The 22,101-nt window shown below is 44.4% G+C and overlaps 1 protein-coding gene across 11 annotated transcripts in view; it reads right to left on the reverse strand.

Annotated features, from left to right (window-relative positions):
* Positions 1 to 22,101, reverse strand: part of LOC144823746 (protein 4.1-like) — a 477,862-nt gene that overhangs the window by 378,331 nt on the left and 77,430 nt on the right. For 9 of the 11 annotated variants that reach the window (XM_078682537.1, XM_078682541.1, XM_078682539.1 and 6 more), the window contains exon 1: positions 13,700 to 13,828. The gene's annotated coding sequence lies outside the window, so the exon portion shown is untranslated. Of the gene's footprint in view, positions 1 to 13,699; positions 13,919 to 22,101 lie in introns of those variants that run through there. The other 2 variants (XM_078682543.1, XM_078682542.1) reach the window with 1 other exon arrangement.

Raw genomic sequence — 22,101 nt, forward strand, 5'->3', positions numbered from 1 at the left:
ACATACGTTGTAAGTATAGAAAGTGCCTTACCCTCCCATCTACCAGTGAGCGCAGCGTAGCGCCCCCTGTCGTCGAGTATTACCTCATCAATTTCAAGGGGGAGAGAGGACCGGATTAGAATGCCCACCCCTCTGGAGCCGGAAGTGAATCCAGAGTGAGCGACTAGTCGGTATCCACGTCTATTCATAGCCTGGCATGCGTTACCAATTAAATGCGTTTCCTGCAAAAGAACAATATCGGGGAATGACGTCTAAGGAACTGCAGCACAACCCCCCGTTTTATCCTGTCTCCCAACCCATTAACATTCCAGGACAGCAGTCTCAACTCACTACCCCCCATCCCCGAGAAGGAAACAGAGCACACCCCTCACAAGACCCAATGATCGGCGCAGATGAGAAAACAATACGATGCCTTGTGAAAAGAAACAAACACACGAACACCCCCCACCACCCCCAACTTGAACCTGTTACAACGCCCCCCACCCTGCACCCCTGCGTACGACTCAAAAGCCACCCCAACTTGCAGTGTGCCTGTCGCCCAGTCATAAAACTAATCTACACAAAGAACCCAGGAGGAGGAAGAGTCTCCCTACACCCCAGCCACCCTCGGGCCAACCTAAAATAGAACAAAAGAACAAATATCCAAACTCAGCTGACAAACAGTTGGAAAGTTCAGACGTCGGGAACCACAATGTCACTCTTGCTCCGGCGAGCCACCGTCGGCGCCACCGGGGTGCTCAGTTCGATCATCCCTTTTTGGCAAGGAATCAAGCCAGTCACTGACACTGTCCGGACGATCAAAGAAAAACGTTTGTTCCTCATATTCGATCCGAAGTCTGGCTGGAAACAACATGGCGTACTTAAGGCCCAAATCTCGCAGCCGTCGCTTCACTCCCTGAAACCCCATTCTCTCCCATTGAACCAGTGGAGTAAAGTCGGGATAGAAGTTCACAGTGGTGTTTTCAAACTTCACAGGGCCGCTCTCCCGAGAGGCTCGAAGGATAGCGTCCCTATCCCGAAAGTGGAAGAGTTTGGCAATAATGGGTCTCGGGGGGGGCACCCGGCTTCAGCTTCCCGCCCGGAAATCGATGGGCCCGTTCAACAGCAAAGAATTTACTGAGTCCGGCGGGGCGAGGTAATTCAGGACCAGATCTTCCACCAGGAGGTCGGTGGCAGAGTCCTCGGGATTTTCCGGAACACCTATGATGCGGATGTTATTACGCCGGGCCCTATTTTCAGAATCCTCAAGCCGATGGGCCATCAAGTCCTGTGAAGAACGCAGGTTGCCCATCTCAGTCTGTACGTCCGTGACATCAGTAGTCAGGCTGGAGGTCTTCAAATCCAACGCCTTGACCCTCTCATTAGTCTTCGCCAGGTCTGCTCTAATAAGTGTGACATCGACAGCCACCGTATCAATCTTGGAGGCGAGGGCCTCGTATTGTTGTCCCATGGAGGCCTTCATGCTGGTGAAGGCACTCATGACATCTTGAAGCGATACCTCCGTAGGCGCAGCAGGATCTGCCGTAGGGTCTTCAGGAGTACGGCCATTACCACTGGGGGATCCCTTAGGATGGGTGTAGCGATCCATCACGTTGGTTTGAGTCTGTCCCCCTCGGAGAGGCGTCTTTGTCTTGCGCCTCTCGGTGTCCGGTCTGGTGGCCATATTAGAAAAAGTGCCCCGGAGGGGCCCTCGAGACCTGGTGAAAATGGCCGATCGCAATGAGGCCAAAAGTAAACGAAAATGGGCCAAATGAACGGAAATGCCAATAGGGCTGGAGGCCAAACGCTCACGGAAGATGGCACTCAGCAGTAGAGCGAATCCGAGCCGGATCGGGGGTGGATCTGAGAGAATGCCAGGGTCATCAGAGCCCGGAGTAGGAAAGTGAAACTGAAAGTTGAAGTGAGGCCGCCTGGGGGACGACCCCTCTGGCCGTTGTTGTTCAACTACTCCTCGGCCTGCAGAGCAACAGAGCCCCCGGTCTCATCCCGGGGCAGGCCGTAAAAGTTCGAGTCGATGTAGAAGCGGCTCCCAACGTCCGATTTCAATTTTAAAAAGAATATTCAGGTCAGCCAAAGGTCGCCTTCAAAAGCCCATCTTCAGAATCAGGATATGGTCAGGATATTTGCGAAGGGCGTCGCGGGTCTCGGGAGCTCTGTGCTCACGCGACCATCTCGGATGCCCGCGAAGCTCCTCCCCCACTTTTTTTTTTTTTTAAAGTCTTTTATGCTGTGGCTGAATCAATGTAATCCTTGGAATTAGGGGCGGACATATATCCTCAGAGTGGGAGGTGTTGGTGAGGACTGGTGTATTCCCTTTTTGAGATACAGAACTTTTTCAATTTAAGCTAGAAATTGCAGGTCTGGATGGGGAAGGGTCAGCACCTTTGTAATAACACCCAATTTTATTGAGACCACACTTTTTACATTGTTCATTTTTTCAATTTTAATCGATAGGCTGTTTGAATATAAAGACCCCGGTGTATGGGGATTGGGGTGAAGAATATATATTCTCCTAATTCAAGTAGGATTCAGTCATCAGCGTATCATAGCTGTAAATTTTTATGAGGTATGTCTGCATATATACACTTTCTATTTTGCATGCATTTATGAGGTTAGTTCTGTGTAGTAATACAGAATGTTATAGAGAGGTTGGTGGATTCGGTCGTATTTGTTAATTTTAATTTTTCTGTTTCTCAAACTGTACATGTTAGAATGGAATATAGGCAGGATAACTGTTAGCTAATTGCAATACGTGTAACCTAATTAATTTTTCACTGCTGATTGTTTAAACGTAGCTAATACTTGAATATGTATTAATCAGATTGTGTACACTTAGAACGGGATTATGATTTTTGTTTCATTATTTTACAGCCCTGATGATGTCCTAGGAGGACGAAATGCGTAGGTTGTTTTGAGTTGTGATTATTCGTGGACAAAGAAGCATATATTTGGATGGAAAATTTCTTGTAAATTACATTGGACTGGACATTTTTCTGTTGGAACTTTTTGAAGTTTGGAATAAGATTTTGAATAATAAAAATCACGGACTACAGTACTGAACGGATGATTTTATTGTGAATTTGACGCTCCTTCAATCATCTTCATATTCACGGTCTATCAAAATATAGTCAATACGACTGGCCCCACCTTGCCAATTAAAAGTAGTCTTCCCTTCTCGGTCTATTGGTGTCCTCCCATTGCAGGCTCGGAGACCATTGTTGAGGGTAAAAGTATTTATTTGTAGAGCTGGAGTTGACCATTTTTTTTAAACGTTTGAGGGTGAGCTCCGGAATGCCCCATCTTTATCCAATTCTGCACTAATTGTTTCGGTAATCCATCTCTGGACCTTGGGTCTCACCTACTGTTGCTGGGAGGAAAATGCGCTGGGTAGTATATTCAATATAGGACTCCTCAGGTTCTTTACCGAGCACCTTAGGGCTCAGAGTCTTAGTAGTTGAGAGTACTCATTTGACTTTCTCACTAGACCCCAGGTTTTTTGTGTTTAACAGTATCTCTAGGAGGGGATGATAGCCTGGGCAGGTCTTAAAAATTCCCTTAGACCCTCCATTACCTGTTGTTGTGCTAATTGTTTCGGTGACAATAGCCAGAGGTTCAACATTGAAATTAAAATACCCCCGCCTCAATTCAATAGGCATCTACCTTGAGAGATGAGAGGTGCTTGTTAATTACACCAATGACTGGGGAACCAGATGTATTTACATCAAACAAAATGTAAATGCAACTAGAACAGCGACAACAATCAAACGATTCGCAACATACAGAAAAATAGTCTATTTTCTTTTATAAAGCATACATTAATAATTTTTTAATTCAGTTCCTACAGCTGATATATCATTGTTCCATGCAGTAAACATGATAGAACATTTACTCATGCTTCACAATTTTCAGTCCGTTTTAGCAGATACTCTCTGCTCCATTAAAGTTTGAGGCGATCACATAAGCAAATGCATTTTAGCTAACAACTCCTCCTTAACTATAGTAATCGTTCAAAGGAGAAGCAATGCATCTCAAGATAAAAACATATATTCACAATAAAAGCATAGCTCCTTTACAAATAAATTATTGCTGGCAGTACATAAAATGAGAAACATTTCTTTCTTGCAACTTCAATATTTTTACTTTTTAGCCCGGTTCCAATTTGTAAACTTGTGGCAAGGAGCAAAAACTGCTCAATTAAGGGCCTGTTCATTTGATAAGAACAGGACCACCATCAACCATATTCACCAATATCCATACCCAGATGTTTACTTATGTATGCGCCCTGTGCTTGTGCTTCATATTCCATAGTTGACAAAAGCTGGTAGTAAATGTGTATTTTGTAAAGTAAATGTAGTGTGTTTTTTTAAAGCGCACAGCTGCCCCAACGGGGCGTCCCGGCGCTGTATAACGCTGTGGAACCCTTCCTGGCTCTCCCTGTGAGAAGCCCCTCTGGGCACCCCCAAGGTAAAGCCAAGCATCCCAGTGTTGTAGGGGCCGTTGTGGAGATTAAGCAAGCTATTGCCCAGAGTTGCAGCGTGGGACCCATGATTAGAGTAGGCGCCGAGGCGAGAATTATCGAGTCCGCGGACATTGAGCTCAAGACCCTGCCGCATCGGGACTTGAACCCTGGTCCCGGGCCTGATCTCTGCTTGTTTTAAGCTGAGAGAACGGAGACAGCACATGGAAAATATAGTGGCACTTATCATAAAAATCGATGTATTTACTCTATTCTAGCAACACATTAGCAAACAGTCACACCTCGAGCAAAAAGATACAGTGCGTGCTAGCTCACACTTTGTGTTGTCAAGGGGAACCTTTTCCTGTGTTCGAGACCCAGATGCAGCATGCAGGAATATCCAATTTACAGTAGGTGTCTAGTGTAGCTCATGTGGCTCCCAAACAGACTTCCCAGCCTTGGAAAAGACACGGATAGCATCTTGAATCAGGTGAGATGCTCAATAAAAGGCAGGGGGTAGAAACTCCTCTAAACAGCATGTGATGCTGCAGGTTGCTTATACATATGGCGACAGATGTGTTGCCAGCCTACATCATTTCCAAAAAAACAGATTCAGAGATATTCTCAGGTTCCTCTTTCTATCGATGTTAACATTAAGATCTCGTTAGATATTAATACACACCGAGAAAAGCCTCTTCAGTCTTATTAGAGTGAAGCTTTAGAAAAAACCTCCATATGGAATTTTGATATGTCCTTCTGATCTGTGAATGATCTCAATTTGTTTCTGTAAGGAAACAATGTTTCAGAAGCAGAACCCAAGAGGAGCAATAATGCATTCCTGATATAACACACATTGGGACAGCTTTATTTCAAAGATAAAGAGGTTTCTTGCAGAGGTTACTATTTACTCAAAGGCTCGGAGATGGGACCTACCAAAAACGGTGTGAAACTCCATTAAGCAACGCCCTTCCTAAAATGGGGAAATATGTAGCTCAACCAATGTGGTGGTTTATTATGTTGATATAAAGTGAAATAAGACTATTTGCCAACAGCAGCAAAACCAACCACCAATCTGATTGGCAGTTCCTTTGGGACACTGATATCTGATTAGACATGCACTACAGATTACTGGACATTAACAATCTTAAAGAAGACACCAAAACAGATAATATCACCGTAAGCTGGCTGAAAAACAAAGTAATCAGGAACCTTATGCCTGCAGTGAAAAAACACTTGAATATCCATTTATAAAAGGACTCGAAATCTTCATCCACTGCCGTCACTGGGTCTACCCTTTAGCAGGTGGAAACTCACTAGTGTTTCAGAGCAGTACATGGACCCAATGAGTAGCAACATTCTAGACAGAGTTTATATTTTGTCCTAGGGAACCCTAATGTTATTGTTTCCCAGTCCCCTAGAGCCCTTCTGGTTTTTATTGTTTTGACCTGTGCTCTTTCGAAAGGGCTTCCAACTACTGTTATTAGTACTTGAGTCCCGGTCAAGACCATCTACTAATATTGTGAGAGGGTGGGACAGGGAGAAATGTACTGGACCATCTGACACCAGATGAAGAGAAGACCAAGGGGGATAAAAATGTCTTTTGACATCATGGAACTGTCACGTTTCAGCGCTTTTAGCACCTCAGTTCACACGAGTTCATCAAGACTCAAAATTATCTGGACGGCCTGGGAAAAGCTATCAGCTGCCCCATTTGCACAACACTGAATTTTAAATTAAGTCTGTATTACACTGTCACACAGATAGGGTGCATAGACTGCCATCAGAACTGATGTTTAGCCAGGTATTTGTACTGTACATTAATAATTTGTTCATCAGGGTCAAAGTAGTCACCTTAATTTAAATGTTGACACATATTACTAAATGGTCATTAAATGCCCCACTTCAAATGAAGGACTGCCAACAGAATGTTCAATTTAGCACAGGATGTAACGTGTTGAAGCAGAAACTGAGTTAAACAGTAAGCTCTTGCATCCAGAATATCATTGTGTTACGCTCCCGAGACCCTTGAAGATGTAAACTGCATATGGTTGGCAGGGTGGATCCTGGGAATACGAACTGCAGTCCACAAAAACCTACAGCGAGCCAATAGAAAAGTTGGTGCAATGAAGGCATCGTTCTATCACATCATGCACTGCAGATTGCCCTTCAGGCCACACAAAGGGATCGCCATCAACTACCCAACGTAGGTAACTCAAATACACAGCGCCCAATGCAGTCCATAGCAGCAGGATTTGCCACGCATTTGGAAGTCCTTCAAAGTAACCCACATGAATGATTGGCGCACCATACTTGTTTGAGGCAATCACTAAAATGTTTAAGGAAGCCATCCGGAGCCACATCCGTATTAAAGTCCATCAAACCTCCTCTATTATTTCAATTGACTTTTGACTATGGAGCCCACATTACTTTTTTTATTATTGAAAAGTTTTATAGTATACTCAACACAAATTCAGGCAAGTCCATCCTTTGACGTTACAGTGTAAATTCACATTGTCCATTTCATTAAGTACAGTAGCTTCTACTCACGTTTATTCACACTTTTATATAATGATAATCACTTATTTATAGACTGTGGAGCCTCTGGATGAGTTAGCAAGTAATCCGTAAGGGGTGACCAATAATCCCTAGGTGTGGAGGCAGACGGTAGTTCTTCATAAGTTTTCTACATGTCTTCACAATCTATCATATCCTTTAGCCAAAGTTTACTGCTAGGGCAGTTCTTACTATTCCAACACATGGGAGACACAGCGTTTCGCTAACAATAAAACTATTGAACAGAACTTCTTCTTCATAGACCTCAGGTGCTTCACTAGACCTAATAGACAAACTTGTATCGTACATTCCATTATATTCTCCAACATTTTACCCGCAAGAGACACAACTTCCTCCCAATATTCCCTAACATTGGTACATTCCCACGCTAGAAGAATAAAATCAGCATTGTGAGTTCCACAACGTTTACATCTTGCGTCTTCTCTTAATCCGCATTTGTGCAATTTCAGAGGAATGTGGTATATTTGATGTAAGTATTTGTAATGTATTATTCTGTGGTTGCCATTAGGGGTTAGAATTTCAGTTAAAGCACAACTCAGCCACTCAGCCTTGTCCAGTGGTGTATCCAAATGCCCACTCCATCTCTCTCTAGCTTTAAGGGTTTTGTCTGCTATGTCCTCCTGCAGTAATTTGTATAGTTTTGAGAATAAATGCACGTTACTTGGATTAGTAATAACCATTTGAAGGGCAGATAATGTAGGTGGCTCTGCAGGAAAGTTTTGATATAAATGTTTGATGGCCCCTCTTAGCTTGTGGTATGTGAATCTAAATAAAAGTGTCTGATTATTTATAAAACTGAGATCATTTGTCTCCAGGAACACTCCACAGATGTAGAGATCTCCCATCGCACCTAGCCCTACCTGTTGTAGCAGGTGCATACCTGCTTCTTCCTGTTTCACTGATAGGTCCTGATGGTGGCGGAGTGGCATTGCAAGTGCATATAGTGAGAATTTATGCGCTAATACGTCCATGCATCGCCATGCTGCGTTGGTCGTGTTTATTGTGTTTATTTCATTTCTAGCTTTGTCTGAGCGCTTATGTGTGAGTATGTTGTTTAGCGGTATAGGGTGTGCATCCCTGTCTTCAACCGCTACATGGGTCAGATATGCTACCGGGGGAAACCAATAATGAGCGTATTGCGCCTGCGAACAAAGATAACATAATAAGAGGTCTGGTACAGCAAATCCTCCTTTTGTGTAGGGCAATGTTAATGTTTGGAGTTCGATGCATGCTTGTTTACCAGCCCATATCAGCCGCGTTAGTAATGACTTTAGTTTTAAGAATATTGGGGTAGAGGGTGATTGTTATATCTGTGTGCTCTTTTGATATTTCTCCACTTCCTTTGAAACACATTGCTTAATTTCTCCCCTTTTCCTATTTGCTGGCTTAGATTGCTCTTTAGCTGGGATTTTCCATTAGAAGACCCCTTCGTTCAGTTTCAAACAGTGCCTGCTTTTGTTCCTTTCCCGTTCCTTAGATCAAGGGTTCCGGTCATGTGTGGCTCAATGGTTCCGGTCATGTGTGGCTCAATGGTTAGAGCGGCAGATCCTGATGCAGAGGTCTAGCCCGGGACCAGGGTTCAATTCCCGCCGCGGCGGGTCTCGGGCTCAATTTCCTCGGACCTGATAATTCTCGCCTCGGTGCCTATTCTAATCATGGGTCCCACGCTGCAACTCTGGGCAATAGCTTGCTTAATCTCCACAACGGCCCCAACAATGCTAGGATGCCTGGCTTCACCTTGGGGGTGCCCAGGAGTGGGCACTTCACAGGGAAAAGTCAGGAAGGGTTCCACAGCGGTATGCGTACAAGCGCCAAGATGCCTCATGGGTGATTCGTGCGCTATACAAGTACTACACAATTACATGTTGCCAATCTGTCTCGTTGCAAGATTGTGCTGTTGAAAGTCTATATTTCACTGCTAAATTCTGTTTGTTTCATCTTTGAGACTGATACAGATCCTGTTACTCATTTGCGCACTCATCTGATGAACAGATCTGGGTTTACATCCATTCCTGCCCTGATGACGTTTTTTTGATTTGTGAAATTTTCTGGAACCCATTTTGTTCTGCGACATTAAAGGACGTCCGGAATTGTGAACTGAGTAAGAAAAAGTTTAAGTGTGGGTTGAGGGAGTAATTAGCTGCTGAATTGTCTGCATCTTACAGGATTCATTCTGTGATTTCAGACCCTGTGTCTCAGTTTCAACCACATCTTGAAAGCTTGTCTTCACTAGGATTTAATCTTAGTTTTTTCAAAACTCACAAACCTGATATAGAATACCATCCAGTGTTTTCACCCTTACTTGGGGCAGTCAGGAAGTGATCTGAACTCTGCTATCTCTGGGTAAAATATGTTCACGTATGTGACAAGTGCAATGTAGGGAAGACAGGCAATGGGCCAGTTGGCATGTCTTAAAACAGAGACAATAGGAGCAAGGGTAGGACTACAGGTTTGCTGCATAGGCTGTTAAGTAAAAAGACCCATCAATAAATGTCAGATCCCACCTCACACCAGGTGGCTGTGGGCCACTAACAGAGAACTAACGTGGCTTAGAGAATGATGCCACAGGGGTAGATGGCTGGATGTAAAGGTGCCCCAGGTGACCCACATGATGTCTACTTGATCCCCAGTCATGAAAGGTCTGGGAGAACTGCTGCTGGGTCACGAGGCATGGCAAAGTCTATATGCCAGCCCTCTAAAGTAGCCTCAACAAAAACAGGGTTGCTGAGTAAACAGTTGGCAAGAGTTGAAAGGGACAATGGATACGCTCTGCCTATGTTTTCTTTAAAGTGTTTGAGGGTGAATCATCTTTTTGCCAATAAGGCAGGACTCATGAAAAGGCATATCTATTAGAGATGCCTGCAAGTCCCTAGAAATCCAGTAGATCTCTTTCAAACATGGCAGTAGAACATAACATTAAGTCCACCACACACCCCAAACAATTAATAGTATCCACGCCTGCCCTCATGAATTATGCTGCATCGTGGAAATTTTCAATGATTTGAGCCAAAGACTCAAAAAAACTCCTATCGAACCTTCAGCAAAGTCTCTCTGGCTATGTCCCAAAGGGCATGTGTACCTCCGAAATAGGTAGACTGACCTCAACAACAAGCAGGCAGAAGAGAACATGCGCTTGCAGAATACCTCAGTTCTTTTAGACCCCTGTCTGGAGTGGCTGAGACAAATGCATTAGGATTGATTTTGCTGGTGAAAACTTGGACCATCAAAACAGAGCGCTGCAGATCAGTGCCACCCAGTGGCAGCTGGCAACCTGCCTGTTCATCAGTGGGCAACAGCAAGGCTTCACCTAAGTGCCTGTAAGGGTGCCATGTAAGGGCTTCATTAAATGGAAGTAAGGGCTCAGATGTGGCTGGCTCAGGGTGTACAACGTCAGATATTAGTCTTCACTTCAGCTGAAGGCAGCAGTAAGTCTAGGACCTCAGCTGCACGTCTAATCACCATGGCAAATGAAGCGCTCGTCTCTGTTGGTGGTCCAAGGAGTGAAACCAGGTCTATATCAGGGGAGATAACCCCAATGGTCTCGTGCAAGTCCACATAGATACTGTCATCATAGCATGGGGTAAATTATTCTTGTAATCACCATCATGTGGATAGGAATCTGAGCCAAAAAATTGATGAAGCCTCTGAGAAAGGCCTCATAGAAGAGGAAGTGTTTTGTCTGGATCATAGAGCACAGGGAGAGGTGTGCTGGAGTGGAGTCATAGCGTGACCTTAGTTAGGGTCGAGAGGGATTCGGGTTGCAGTTAGCCATAGGAGTCAGAAGTGGGTCACCATGTCGGACTTATTTACATGCCGATCAGTGGTATGACCTTTTTGGCCCTGAAGCGCCTCTAGATAGGCGCAGTCATTGGACTTCCTGTAGTCATTGTTATACAATTCGTCTGCTACACCCTCTCCTGTTGAGAGCGTGTTTCTGTACCACTGGCAATCATTTATTCATGATGTACGGGCTTTGCTCGGATTGTCTACTTTAAAAATGTGCAAAATGCTAATAGAAAAAAGATTAAATATATATATATATATGTATATAAATATATATATATAGGAGTCAGCAGGGGTTCGACCTCTGGCACCAGAGACTTTCAGGATTAGTGTCTATGAAGGAACCTGAGCAAATCCCCAAGGCGGGTTGAAAGGCTTAGACAGTGCAGAGGGAGAACCAGTCAGCAGTAACCTTACTGGAGAACCTTGGGCTACAAACAGTGCCAGAGAGCCGGAAAAATGCAAAAAATATGCAGCATGGCCTCCTTGAAGACCTCAATTTGCTGCAGGATCTCCGAGCTGGACCAGTTGTGGAATCAGCTCCTCGGGCAGGGATCAGGAGCGAGATCAACTGGCACCTTGTCGAGTTCCACTTTGACTTCTTGGATTTTTTTCCTTAGACGACCTCGACTGCGAAGAGGACCTGTTACAGGAATAATCTAGAAGGAAGAACAAGTCAACGTCCTCTACTTGTAGTGGGTACGGGACTTATGCAAGGTCTGTCACTTCTTTTGTTGTTTGGTGGCTTACAGTTTAGCTTCAAGGTCCAGGTTGGCCTCGGGTGCTTTAAGGCTCATTCTTAGCATGACTGAGTCATGCCCAGACACTTGAAGCATACCTTGCACAAGCCCATCACCGTTTACACATGAATTTGAGCCGACATTTAGAACTTTTAATCTTCTCAGTGTGTGGCAATTTTCATGCAGACTGATTTGGGGTTCAAACAGTTAAAAGGAAGAGAACATTTTTTTAATCTGACATTAACTTTGGTGTTCTAACAAATCTGCATGACATTTGGCAGCTAGCACATGGTGCAGGAATCTTACAGAACTGACAATAGGGCAGGTTGAGTGGGGTCAAAGTTCAATCGGGGTACAAACGAACATTCATTTGACAATAACTTTGGCACAGTTTGACAGATCTAAACAATACATGATTCTTAATATTGTGATGTTCATACAAATCCGTCAGAGGGGGTAGAGAACACTTAATGGACTGGTCACAAAAGCAGTGCTTTACATTTTAACTCCAACAGAAATTATTCGTCTCCCCTATTAAACAACAACAAAAAACTCAACTAAATTACAACACACTTCAAACAAAACTAGAACATTACTTGGGGAACTGCATTTGCTTGGTCTGGAGTAAATCAGTTCAGTAATTTGTGATATTAGCATTACAAAATGTGTCTGTGGATTTGAAAGGGTTACTAAGTTAGAGATCTCTGGAATGAAGGCTGCATGCTGCGGGGCTTGGGTGTGTGGCCTGGGCCTGCGGCCAACCCACTCTGTGCACATAAATCTGAATCCCTCTCTCGTACACACAATGCAAATCAAAGTCATACGTTAGTTATGGTGCAGCAAATACAAAGCAGTAAAACCCCTAAAATGTGCCAGTTATGGTATGCAACGGGAAACATACTGTACAACGCAACTTTTACTCCGCACTACCATCACGACGCAACTATTACAACGCAAGTCATTACAACGACTTGCGCTGGAGGGCGCTCTAGGATAGGGAATAGTTTAATTACTATCCAACACCTTCCCTACTATCCACGGGGACTGGAGTTGGAATAGTAAATTAAACTATTCCACTATCCAGCGCCCCCAACGCAAGTCGTTGTAACGACTTGCGTTGTAAAAGTTGCGTCGTAATGGCATGCGGAGTGAAAACATGCGTTGTAATGACATACATCCGTATGCAACACACAATGCTTACAATATTTTGCTCATGTTAGACTGCCTTTTTTGGCCGAGCCTACTAGAAAGCGCATGCGCAGTCTGTTGCGAGGCATATAGTCACTTACCAAGAACACAAAGGGGCTTGGAGCCCACCCATTGCTTACCTTTGGTTCACTTGTTCATGCCCCAATTTTCCAGTATTGTATTGGGAAATATTAAGATGAGGAATCTGAAGGAAGATGGATCCTTCAGAAGTGCATTTCAGTGCCTGTACCTGCCAACTTTTGACCAGACACCTAGTCAGTTGACCCTTGTATACAACTGGGAGACCCACAAAAAGAGATATAGTTATCACGAGCAGTGAGCACTTTAGTCTTTTGGGATGTGGCTTTATTGGGACTCATTGACGTTCTTTTTCATTTTTTTATCCGTGTACAGCAGGTGCACAGGGGGCATTCCTGAACAATATTCCTATGATTAATCAAAGCTGAATCAGTGGATAACAAAATGTCAACATTGTTATCTTTTCCTTTAAAGTAACCTAAACTCTCTGAAGTAAAAGATTAGAATTTTGCCCTACAGCATAACACAAGGAACATTTAGACTTTTTCTGTTTAATAGAGCCAAGTTGCAAAAGAGTATGTGCTCATTCAGAAGAACAACAACTGTGTAGTAACACCTCGATACCAAAGTCAATTGACATCAAAGGTTACAACTGACAGCCAGTAACCTCTGACGGCAAATGACGCCAAGGTATGGCCACACACTATTTAACAGTATGCAGTCAATAATATGGATTTGAATGAAAAAGGTGAAAGCAGTTCTTATATTCAGCCAGCAGAATCTCCAATCAAATATGTGTCTGATTGCTCACCTCACCAATAAAGACAGAGCATTATTTGGATAAGCACTGAACACTATTCAATAAGAAACAAATTAGAATGGAAGGCACTGCAAATAAATGTGCACTATGTGTGCTCACCTGTATGATTTGTGCAGCTCAACAACTTTCTCCTCAAGCTCCTTGGTTTGGTTGGGCGACAACTTGAATTCGTTGATGTACTCTGTGCCATGGAGATCTGGATCATAGTCTCCAAGCTCAGACTGGACAGTGTATGAGCCCAGTAGTGCCAAAGTAGCAAAGGAACAAGGCAGCCGTCCACTTACAATGTCTTGTCGAAGCTGAAGACACAGATTATACCTAGAATAAGTAACAAAGTTATTGAACAACGCTGACATGCAGAAAAATCATTTGACTATCATAATATGTGTCTTCGCTCACTCCTCAGTAGGTGACTATTCAACATAAACTATGCTAATGAGTACATCTCAACAATCACACCTGAGAAACTATGCCCTGGTTTCTAGCAGTGACTTAGACATTGGCCCTATAAATACATCCCAAGCTAACTGCACTTAATCTCTCATATATTAAATAACGTACACTTTGTCCTCCTTGTATCAGCTATGCCCTGTATAGGTTTCAATTTGAGGATCTCAAAAAGAAAGCATATGGTCTGAGCGGCAGTATTACAACTTAAGCATACTGGCTGACAGATCTACCACCTTTGCCTTTCCTTTTATTAATCCTTCAGTGGCCCTTACACCAAATAAAACTAAAAAGACAATGTGCATGCTCTGAAAGCAGGAAGTAGTGCTGAGTTGGGAGAAAGCTTTGAAGTTTGATAGTGTTAAAATGACTAAATCTTCTCACATGCATGGAGATGTTATTTACTTGTATTACTGGTTCTGCATTGTAAGACTTTTAATTGAAGTCACACATTCAAATAATCACCTACTGCTTGTAGGCTCATGGAACACTATGTCCACAGATAAAGAAGAGAAAGTAAAAAATTAAACCTTTCTTTTGCAGACCAGCACCCTTGAGAGCCTTTCAAATGCCAGGTTTTCAGAATGTTGCTTTCAGATTGCTAGAAAAGAAGTAGCCTTAACAATGAATCATCTATAGAAAACAGCCTACTACACCTAGACACAAGCAAAAAGAACCAGTTTGGAAAAACAATCAAAATGCAGCTCCCAAGGGGTAACATTGGACAAACAAAAAAAAGCACAAGGATATTCCATCCTGTGTTTCGTTCTTTGTGAACGATAATTTAACTCATAGGTAACTCATTTATTTAATCCCTCACAGCAGAGGTTAAAAAAATCACAAGTACTTGGGTGTTTTCTTTAGGACTTCAATGACTATTCCTATAAAGCAAACCTCGAACTACAAGTATAGCCATAAACGGCAATATATCATCATCACCAGCTGCTTTGTACACTAAGGGTGAAGAAAAGGGGTCAACATTGAATGCAATCAACTCTTCTAAGAAGAAAAGTAACCAAAAAGGTTTCAGAAAGCAGCTAGGCCAACACTAGAGGCACCTTTGGTCAGAATCTTGATAGTGTCTTGTGAAAGTAGGAACAGACGTCCAAGTGGCTGCCTTACAGATATCTAACAGAATATTCCTTAACTTGGCCACCTTCCATCTGGTCAAATGAGCATTTGGCCAATGAGAAAAATGGCTTATTTAGCAAACAGAAAAAATGTATTGCCGGGAACAATCTTTTTTTTTTTTTTTTTTTTTTTTTAAAGATTTTTTAACCCATTTTTACAATATACACCAAAATAGCACATAAGACAATCAATATACGGAGAGAAAAGAAGAATAATGAAAACCAAAAAGAGAAGAGCAAATCATGCAAATCAATCTCATAAAATATTCAGCGACAAAAGAACCCAAAATAATACAAATACTCATATTCTTATGTGTTTTGATATTATCTGCATACCATAGTACAACCTGGTGCAAACCTATCCTAAGCGTTATTTTCTGACTTTTAATCCATTTCTACTCACTCCCGCCTTGAGCCTTACTCTGCTTCCAGCGAGTTAGTGGTTGCCAAATTCTTTCCCCCAAGACTCTCGCCCTCCTACCCTTTCTTTCATAAATAGCTTTTTCCAGATTGTAAGTGGAAATCAACCTTGCTATCCAGAGTTCAAAAGTGGGGGGAACCTTGTCAAGCCATGCTCTCGCGATTCCAATTCGATACACCGCTGTTACCATAAACATAAATTCTATATGATGCTCCTCTGTTTCGCCCGCGATTCCTAAGATTATAATACCATCTGTCAGCTTTTGTGTGATTCCCAACGAGTTTTCCAAGAAGTTCTCAATTGCCCCTTTTACTGTGTGAAGTTGTGGGCATTGAGCAAACATGTGGACAATATCCGCCTCTGATGAGTTGCAACGTGGGCATGTGATTCCATTGACCCCCCCCCATTGTGCAATTCTTGCTGGCGTGTGGTATAAAGAGTATATAGTTTTATAATGCTGCGATTGTAATGTTGCAGAAGATAAAACTGTGTGGCCTAACTTCAAAGATGTCTGTAAGTCCTCCATGGAGGCACCCACCTTTTCCACCCATTTAGTGGCAAATTTATCTATATCGTCGATTTTTAATGTATACAATTCTGCATAGAGCTGTCTGATTGTGCATCTATCCGCCTTCTCTATGTACTCCATGAACCTATTAGATTCGAACCCTATTGGTCCACCTCTTTTATCTGCTAGATAACTTCTTAGCTGTAAATATTTAAAAAAATTGTTCCCTCTTATGTCATATTTCCCCCGTAAGTCCTGAAATTGTCTAATTGTCCCCTCAATATCCATAAGATCTCCTATCTTTCTAATCCCTTTGTTATCCCATTCCTTCATAATTGAATCGCTGAATATTTCCCCTGGTAATGAATGATTATTATATAGTCGTGTGTAATGGTTATATCTGCCGAGCCCCAGCTTCTTTGCCACCCCTCGCCAGATTTTATAAACCGCTTGTAAAGTCTTAAACTTAGTGTGTTTAAAATAGTTATAATCCACTGTTTTCAGCAGGCCATTCTTGGCTTCATCCCCAATATTGCCGGGAACAATCTAATGATAAAGGGATTGCTTACAAGTGGCTGTGTCTATAGGTATATGACCATAATTGATAAAGAGCTGGTCAGATTTCCTCAATATTTTAGTCCAGTCAACATAAAACCACAAAAACCTCTTAACATCATAGAATGCATAGAGTGCTCCATTAAAGTGTCAGGATTACTAAATAATATGGGGTAAAGTCAACAAAGAATTAATGCATTACTCTGAAACTAAGTAAAAAAGATGGATGGGTTCTCATACCCAGATGGAAAAACTGTGTAACCAATAGCTGAAAGTGCCTGCATTTCACTACATTTATGTGCAAAAGTAATTACAACCAAGAATGCTCTCTGCCACCAGCGATGCTGCTGTGGAGGAGCTCAAATGGTAGAGAAATCAATTTGTGAATCAACAAATTCATTTATCAGGGAGGAGATGGCTTCTGGACAGAAGAAATACATTTCTTCAGTTAATCCAAAAATAATTCATTACTTTAACCTTAAAACAATCATATTTGTTGAGATCCCTTTTTATGTGCTCCTTTACATGTAAACTTAACTTGTTGACAGCAAACTGCAGCTTACCCTCGCCAGGAGGAGAAAGTAAGGCAAGATGACATCTTAGTGGCAGAATATTTGATTCGGACCTAGCTGATGACACAATGAACAGAATCATCTGTAGTTGAATACATAAGAAGCTCTTGCTGCAAGTTTCTTAGCTTCCTTCAGAACTGCCATGCATGATTTAGGTACATTTAAAATCCATACTGTCGGATCCCAGAAGTCCAGTTCAAAAGTAACGCTTGGCCATAAAACTGAACCAAAATGTTTACTATGCTTGGAAAAGTCCTGTATACAAATATTGCAAGGTCTGAGATACACAGTTGCCTGGGCTATTCATGAGCAATGAGGATCAATGCAGTCTTATAGTTCGGCAGCATCATCAGGACTGATGGTATTAGTGGAATTAGGGAGAAATGTAAAGAAATATCCAAGACCAGTTCATTAAAAGGGTATTGCTTAAGGAGCTTGGATCCCCTAGTCTGGAAGGGAAGCTTGAGCATGTGGAGATTTGAGAAATGCACATAGGTCTAAGTGAAGGAGAAGCCCCATCTGAGGTGACTTCTAGAAGAATGTTTTCTTCTATAACCCACTTGTGATTTTCCTCAAAAAACCTGCTGAAGTGATCTTCTTGGGAATTGTGGGCCCTTGTGTTGGGCCGGTCCCTTACTGCTGGGTTATCCTCAAATGTTTTTCTTCTTCCTCCTATTTTTTCAACCACCTTTTTGCTGGCTTTAGGTCTCTGGGTACTTTACCACTGCTAACCAGCGCTAAAGTGCATATGCTCTCCCCCTAAAATGTAATGGCAATTGGATTCTCCATGATTAGCTATTTGAGTTACTAGTAACTACCTAGTACTCAGCACCATGTGTGCCCAAAACCTACAAATCAAATGGTACTAGTGGGGCTGCCGCACTGATTGTGCCACCCACATGAGTAGCCTTTCAAACAAGTCTCAGACCTGCCACTGCAGTGTCTGCGTGTGCAGTTTTAAACTGCCATTTCGACCTGGCAAGTGCACCCTCCTTGCCAGGCTCAAACCTTCACTTTTATTACATGTAGGCACCCCATAAAGTAGGCCCAAGATAGCCCCAGGGGTAGGGCGCAGTTTAGGACATCTACTGTTGTGTTTTATATGTCCTGGTACTGCTAAATTATTTTTACACTACCGCAAGGCCCGTCTCTCTCCCGTAGATTAGCATTGGAGCTACCTGGTAACATCTTACAAGTGTATGTGCCAATTGGGAGCTGATAGAAAATTTAATTTTGGCGTCTCTGGGTTCAAAATTTAAAAATACATATTTTAGTGAAGTTATTTTTTAAATTGCAAGTCTGAAAAAAAACACTTTAAGAAAGTTGTGATTTTCTTAATTTAACCATCTGGGGATAACACTAGAGTGGTTGGAGGAGTTGAAACTGACACCTGAATAGGACTGTGACTGTTCTCGCACAAAGAAGTCTCCATCCGGGGTAGTAAGTTTGGAGCCAGGGAAGGGCAGTGTCGTGTGCACTACAAATACCTTCCTTTGAAATTTACCTGCTACAAAAGCTGAAATGGATATAAGTACTGGACCTGTGACACCATACACTCAGAACATTTCTGGACTGAGGACATTCTGCCAGGAAGAAGAGCTGGATTGGTGTCAGGAGGGACTGCCACTTTGATGTTTCTCTGCTGTGTTGGACTGCTGCTTCTGTCCTGGGAGTGACTTTCGGTGCATCATCCCTGGGTGCAAATGTATTCATTGACACCAAGCCGCAGTAAGGAAAAGAGGTATTTTGCAGGGAAACAACGCATCACCTCCCCTGCCTAGCAGTAAGGAACCGGCGCATCACCTGCTTTTCGATGACTCACCTGCCCTGTGCCTCGGATTGTCTTTAATTTTTGATGCAACTAAGGTACTTTGTCCTGGTCAAGCGTAACCATTGATTTTTAAGAACTACAATTTTAGTTAATATTTGAAAATTCATACTTGTGTTTGTTGGACTTTTGTAGTTGTGATCTTATTTTAATCAGATAAATATTGGCTATTTTTCTAAACTGGTGGTGAATCCTTTTTTAGTGTTTTCACTGTGTTATTGTTTGTGCATGCATGTGCATGCGTGTGTACAAATATTTATGCATTGCCTCTAAGAGCAGCCTGATTGTTCTTGCCAAGCTACTAAGGGGTTGAACACGGGTTAGTCAGAGAGTGTAACTTAATTCTATGGCAGGACCGGAGGCTTCGGATTATGCCTTCCTTTCTTCACTTTATTTTCAACAGCAGCAAGAAAACATACAAAACACTACTTTTCCCATGAACACCAGGGAAAAAAACAGGAACTTGAAACATAAGTCCTTCTTTAGTGTCCGCGCTCCGGCAGCACCCATAATGCATTGCGGCTCCTTCCTCTCCCTCTTTCTTCGCTGCTCAGCAGCAAGTTAAGTGTTTTTGTCACTCTCTCCTGGGTTTTGGGGATCTCTGTGGGCAGCGTGTGGCTTTATTGTTTAGCGCTGTTGTTTTTCGACCCCCTACAGGTCCCCTGATTGTCGCGGGACGCTTTGGCGCTCCTCACGCGATTTATTGTCCCAGTGGAGTGCGGTGTGCCTCAGGCGCCGCTAGGGGGCTGTGTTCTCTCTGCCTGCAGGCGCGCTATAATTCGCGTTTTTAACGTGTTTTTACCGCGTTTGCGCAGCTTCCACGCTGTCCCTGGCCACCCAGTGTTGACACCCTGCGGGGTCGTAATTTAGGGTTTCCCTCCATTTTGACGCCCAGAGTGGGTTGTATTTTGTTACTGAACACCCGGAAGGGTCGTAATTGGCGCTAGTGTGTAGCGCAAGGGGACGCTTTACTGGGTGGTGCCCTAGTACATAGAGGGCTGTTGCGTTCCCTGGGCTAGTCCCGAAATTCGTGCCTCTGTGCCGCCATATCCTCTGGGTTGCCCAGTCCCACAGTGTGCCCTCTGGGGTTGTAAACAGCTGCGCCGTACCTCCCTTCTGTAGAGCCCAACTTACCTCAGTATGCAGGGGGAGTCAGGCCAGTACACGGAGGAAGACCCTCTAAATTGTACCCCCTGGGATGATGACTTTTACCAGGCGGTGGATGATTCCATCTACAAGGCGGTAGATCAGGCGATTGTGCCCCTGGAGCAACGCCTGACGGCGCGTTTGGACGAGGCGTACGCAAAAATTGTGGCCCTCATCCCGGCGCCTGCCCCAGCATCGGATCCTTCCCCGTCAGCGGTCCCCCCCCACCTAAGAAACCTTGTACTGAGGGGATTGATCCGGTGGCCTTTGATAGAGTTAGGACCGCCTTTAAGGCGCTTGAGGATCCTCTACCCGCCCCCTCCCAACCGGTGGATGCTCCACCTCCTACTCCCCGCACGATGTCCCCGGAGCCCCAGCAGGATGATGATTCTCCGGACTCGGAGGAAGAGGCCTGCTCTTCTAGGTCGTGGCTCCCTTCCCAGCCGTCCACCTCTGCGGCCCCTTCGGACATGTTGGACCCGGACGATATTGTCCACCCACGGTCCTCAGAATGGGTCCCGGGGGATAAGGTTGCCCTCTATGTGGCGAACCGTCTCCGGAAACCGGTAGACAAAGATGCCCGTAGCCGCCTTAGGGCGGAGTGCCCCCGCCCTTCCTTGGAAGGGAAAGTGGCAATGACCCCGGACATTGACCCGAAAATGGCCACTTTCCTCGCTAAGTTTGTTAAAGATCCCCGGAAGGGTATTGACCGGTCCTGGCGTACTTGCCAGGACAAGCTTTTGGACGCAGTAGGCCCCATGACCAAAATCCTCGACATGGCGGAAGAGGCCAAGGTGTCGGGGGATCTCATCTCTCCGGAAGTCTTGTCTAATTGGGCGCAACGCGCCATTATTTTCCTTGGCAATGCAAACTGTGCCCTCTCTACAGAGAGGAGGAGGTCACTGCCGATTAAAATTGACCCTAAATTGGGTGACCTCGCCTCTTCGGAGGCTGGCGCGGTGGCGCAAGGCGGTTTGTTCGGGGATCCTTTTATTAAGGAGCTCGGAAAAATTGTGGCTACGTTTACGTCCTTGGACAGGGCCCAATCCAATATCAAGAAAGTTTTTGCCCCTCGGGTTTTTGATGGGGTCGGACGAGGCAGGGGCCGCTCGTTCGGTCGAGGCAACCCCTCCGACAGAGGGCAAGGCTCTGGACGCCGGCATGGTCAAGAACACAGCTCCCGCTTCAATAATTTTTACCCCACGAGAGGTCAGAAGTTCCGGGGCCGGGGGGTCTACCGAGGTCAGCAACAGGGTGGACGAGGTGAGTGTACTACCCTCTGCGAGTTTGCGGGTAGGGGGGCGCCTGGCGCAGTTTCTCCCAGCATGGCTTTCCCTTACCAAGGACGCCTGGGTACTACAGACGGTTCAGGGCTTCCAGTTGGAGTTCCATGGCCGTCCGCGGCAGCCCCAGCGTCCTCATCCCATTACGTTCTCTCCGCGCGATGCAGAATTGGTGCGCGACGAGGTTTCCGCCCTCCTTCACAAAGGGGCGATTTGCTGCACGTGCGAGCACCCGGACGCCTTCCTCAGCAACATCTTTTTGGTCGACAAGGTCGATGGAGGCCGCCGTCCGGTTATCAATCTAAAGGAGTTCAACGAGTGGCTGGTCTACCGCCACTTCAAAATGGAGGGAATCCACCTCCTGAGGGATGTGCTGCGCCCGTCCGACTGGATGGCCAGGCTCGACTTAAAAGACGCCTATCTGGCGGTCCCGATTTTCCCTCCACACCGTCGCTTCCTGCAGTTCAGGTGGGACGGGCAGGTCTACGAGTTCACCACGCTGCCCTTCGGGCTCTCCTCAGCGCCGTGGTGTTTCACAAAGGTGCTGCGCCCGGCAGTGGAAGCCTTGCGGGTGCGCGGTGTCCGAATGATAGTGTACTTGGACGATATGC

This window comes from Lissotriton helveticus, chromosome 3_1, assembly GCF_964261635.1.
Source record: "Lissotriton helveticus chromosome 3_1, aLisHel1.1, whole genome shotgun sequence".
Classification (NCBI taxonomy): Eukaryota; Metazoa; Chordata; class Amphibia; order Caudata; family Salamandridae; genus Lissotriton; species Lissotriton helveticus.